This window comes from Diaphorina citri, unplaced genomic scaffold (assembly GCF_000475195.1).
Source record: "Diaphorina citri unplaced genomic scaffold, Diaci psyllid genome assembly version 1.1 scaffold1316, whole genome shotgun sequence".
NCBI classification, from domain to species: domain Eukaryota; kingdom Metazoa; phylum Arthropoda; class Insecta; order Hemiptera; family Psyllidae; genus Diaphorina; species Diaphorina citri.
In genome coordinates this window covers 77,168-81,746 of record NW_007378745.1, presented here as the reverse complement: position 1 = coordinate 81,746, position 4,579 = coordinate 77,168, and the positions used below count along the sequence as shown (strand labels likewise).

Below are 4,579 nucleotides of genomic sequence, written 5' to 3'. Positions count from 1 at the left end.
GTAGTAAACCACTTTAGCCACTTGCTCGTCATGTAGGAGGTCCTGGTTCGATGACCACAAGGGGGAAAAAATTGCACTCGTATTTTGATTGGAAATTTTTCTACTTGTTACTTTGTGATGTTTTCGTGTTTTCCCAGCACCTGTTGGTTAATCTTCTTCTTCCTAGCCTTTTCCTATTTAAATAGGGTCTGCGTTTCTTGTCAGTCCCTTCCAGGCAGTCCTATTGTTAAAAAAATAAATAAAAATAATAAAAAAAAAAATGTACTTGTACTTATGCACCTTATTCGATTGCACATTTTTCAACTCGTTACTCTCTGATGTTTTCGTGTTTTCCCGGCACATAAATGGTATGTATTCTGGAATGTAACAAAAGAAGAAGTAAAAATGCACCCTCATCCTTCGTCCTATGGGGTGTTCATTTCATTAAACTCAGATGGCATATGCTATCTTTTTTTCGCCGGCGGGGAGTCTTCTTTTCTGAACCTGTCAAAACGTTCGTATCTAGTAGCTTTTCCTGACGTTAGAGCTTTCCGTTGTGGGTTCAATTTGTTTTCATCCCGAAAGTGCCGTCAATTTCAAGGTGATTTGCCGTTTCCAGGTGTTTTCAATATTCTTTTATTCTACTTCATGTGTTAAAGACTGATAAGGATAAGCTAAGCTTTTGCTGATATGTAATTTGACTTTTGGCCTCGCACGTTTCCCAGACAAAGGCTAACTTTTAGGTAATGGTGATAACGCATAGAGATAAGACTACCGGCATAAAGTGTATACGAATTTGGGTGTATATCTTGTAACAAATGTAATTATGTGAAATAAGAAGTGTAAAGTCAAAGGTTTATTGATAGCGCTTGTTTTGTTATGTGCTTTTAGATAAATTAATAGGATTCGTAGGGAGGTCTACGACTGACGGCATTTCGATGAACATCCTCCCTTCCTTTCTAATTGAAACGAAGCTATGGGTTTAAAAAATTTGACTTTTTTTCTTTTAAATTGTATGCATGTTTGTCTTTTTCACCATGTGTATCCTATTTTGGATTAAATTTTGAAAGCAAATTAATTTGAAATTGATTTAGAGATCGATCCTTTTTGGAGTGTCCGTAGGGGTCATTTTATGAAAGTCTTTGTTTTGGTATTACCGCTGGCAGTTGAGCTACGGCGCTCGGATGCTAGACAGTAAACACTCCACTGTACTTTGGCTGAATTCTTGACACTAATTGTCTTAATTTAAAACTGGAAACGTAGGGAAGAATCATCCAACTGTTATTAATGGTAACTGATACTATGGAACATGCTACGACAAAAAAGAGGAAAAAAAAAAGAAGAAAAAAGAGAAAAAAAAAAAAAAAAAAACGGTACTAATATACCACAATTTATAATTATGTACTACATAATGGGTAATTTCATGTACGGTACAAGTGATAATTATAATATCTGAGAATAATGGTTGATACAGTGATACACGTACGATAATTAATGAGGCAGTGGTGGGTGGTTGGATTGTCGTTGTAACAGTACTTACTAAGTAGTGACCCAGTCCTTAACAGTGGTGTGTCGTGATTTCTAAAGGCGTATTTTCCGTTCGGAAATTTCATGTTGGTACTGGTGGAAATAGGGAAATGGAACATTGGTCCGAAAGGAAAATATGGAACATTGTTCCATTTCCAGGTTCCAAATCTGCTGGTAGTTTTAAAATTCAGGTTCGTTCCAGGTGGTTTGACATTTTTGAGAAAAATGTAGATTTCTTGAGAAATTTAAATAAGAACGCCCCCCTTTTATTTTGAAGTACCTATAATGGTACTGGTGGAAATAGGGAAATGGAACATTGGTCCGAAAGGAAAATATGGAACATTGTTCCATTTCCAGGTTCCAAACCTGCTGGCTGTTTTAGAAACTAGGTTTGTTCCAGGTGGTTTGACCTTTCTGAGAAAAATGTCGATATCTTGAGAAATATAAGAAGGCCCCCTTTCATTTTTAAATAAAAGATTTCGTTTTGAAATTAAGGGCCTTTGCGTCTTAATTTTATAGTGTGTCGTTTCCAGGGCCCTCTACCGTTTTACTTGTATGGTGTGCTGTTTCCAGGGCCTTTGCGTCTTAATTTTATAGTGTGTCGTTTCCAGGGCCCTCTACCGTTTTACTTGTATGGTGTGCTGTTTCCAGGGCCTTTGCGTCTTAATTTTATAGTGTGTCGTTTCCAGGGCCCTCTACCGTTTTACTTGTATGGTGTGCTGTTTCCAGGGCCTTTGCGTCTTAATTTTATAGTGTGTCGTTTCCAGGGCCCTCTACCGTTTTACTTGTATGGTGTGCTGTTTCCAGGGCCTTTGCGTCTTAATTTTATAGTGTGTCGTTTCCAGGGCCCTCTACCGTTTTACTTGTATGGTGTGCTGTTTCAGGGCCTTTTACGTCTTAATTTTATAGTGTGTCGTTTCCAGGGCCCTCTACCGTTTTACTTGCATGGTGTGCTGTTTCCAGGGCCTTTACGTCTTAATTTTATAGTGTGTCGTTTCCAGGGCCCTCTACCGTTTTACTTGTATGGTGTGCTGTTTCCAGGGCCTTTACGTCTTAATTTTATAGTGTGTCGTTTCCAGGGCCCTATACCGTTTTACTTGCATGGTGTGCTGTTTCCAGGGCCTTTACGTCTTAATTTTATAGTGTGTCGTTTCCAGGGCCCTATACCGTTTTACTTGTATGGTGTGCTGTTTCCAGGGCCTTTGCGTCTTAATTTTATAGTGTGTCGTTTCCAAGTTTTCTACTGATTTGAATAGTTATCGCGTTTACGATTGGTTATAAGATCGCCGATAGTTGTTTCTTAGAATTTTTGATTGTGAAATTAGGTACCTTTTCCTGTAAAAGTACCTAGTTTTCTACTGATTTGAATAGTTATCGCGTTTACGATTGGTTATAAGATCGCCGATAGTTGTTTCTTAGAATTTTTGATTGTGAAATCAGGTACCTTTTCCTGTAAAAGTACCTTTTTTTATGGTAAAATTTGTGATTTTTTTGGTCTAGTTTTGGATCAATTTCTCTCGGTTTATCATGTCTTAATTTTATAGTGTGTCGTTTCCAGGGCCCTATACTGTTTTACTTGTATGGTGTGCTGTTTCCAGGGCCTTTACGTCTTAATTTTATAGTGTGTCGTTTCCAGGGCCCTATACTGTTTTACTTGTATGGTGTGCTGTTTCCAGGGCCTTTGCGTCTTAATTTTATAGTGTGTCGTTTCCAGGGCCCTATACTGTTTTACTTGTATGGTGTGCTGTTTCCAGGGCCTTTACCTCTTAATTTTATAGTGTGTCGTTTTCAGGGCCCTATGCTGTTTTACTTGTATGGTGTGCTGTTTCCAGGGCCTTTACCTCTTAATTTTATAGTGTGTCGTTTTCAGGGCCCTATACTGTTTTACTTGTATGGTGTGCTGTTTCCAGGGCCTTTGCGTCTTAATTTTATAGTGTGTCGTTTCCAGGGCCCTATACTGTTTTACTTGTATGGTGTGCTGTTTCCAGGGCCTTTGCGTCTTAATTTTATAGTGTGTCGTTTTAATTTCTCTCGGTTTATCATTGTTTTTCATACGCGTCCAATGAAAGTACCTTTTCTGTCGTAAAATTTGTGATTTTTTGGTCAATTTTCGGATCAATTTTCTCTCGGTTTTTCATTGTTTTTCATACGTGTTTGTTCGCGTGTTCAATATCTTTGTAATTGATTGATTACTTTTAGGTGCTCTTACGATTACTTTGTAACTGTGTTCATAGAAGTATCAAGTGTTTTTGTTACCTACTTTTTTTTATATAAAGTTCATTCATTGTTTTTCATACGCGTTTGTTCGCGTGTTCAATATCTTTGTAATTGATTGATTACTTTTAGGTGCTCTTACGATTACTTTGTAACTCTGTTCATAGAAGTATCAAGTGATTTTGTTACCTACTTTTTTTTTCTTTTCTAAAGTTCATTTTTATATTTTTACTCGGTTTTTCATACGCGTTTGTTCGCGTGTTCAATATCTTTGTAATTGATTGATTACTTTTAGGTGCTCTTGTGATTACTTTGTAACTGTGTTCATAGAAGTATCAAGTAGTGTTTTTGTTACCTACTTTTTTTTTCTAAAGTTCATTTTTATATTTTTTTATTCCTACTGCTTTGTAATCTTTGTTCAGTAAATAAATTTGTGCCCCTCTTCCATATTTACACACACCGTCCGTATTTACATAACCGTATCAAATCAGTTTCCCCGCCATATTTTGCGGATTTTGCCAATTTCGAATCTTGTGTCAAGTCAGAATATTTCGCAATTTTGAAGCTAGCAAAATATACATTGTTGTGTGCTTTGTTTTCCGCGGGCTCAATTTCGAATCTTGTGTCAAGTCAGAATATTTCGCAATTTTGAAGCTAGCAAAATATACTTTGTTGTGTGCTTTGTTTTCCGCGGGCTCTTTTGGATTCCGACCTATCTTGACATAATTTCGAATCTTGTGTCAAGTCAGAATATTTCGCAATTTTGAAGCTAGCAAAATATACTTTGTTGTGTGCTTTGTTTTCCGCGGGCTTTTTTGGATTCCGAACTATCTTGACGGAGTGAAATGATTAAAAATTC

General features: G+C 37.0%; 1 long non-coding RNA gene across 1 annotated transcript; it reads left to right on the top strand.

Annotated features, from left to right (window-relative positions):
* The first annotated feature begins 2,862 nt into the window (after window positions 1-2,862).
* LOC113469962 lies at window positions 2,863-4,176 on the top strand. Its single transcript, XR_003393210.1, has 2 exons — window positions 2,863-2,979; window positions 4,016-4,176. It is a non-coding gene; the product is annotated as an uncharacterized LOC113469962 (long non-coding RNA).
* The last annotated feature ends 403 nt before the right edge of the window (window positions 4,177-4,579 follow it).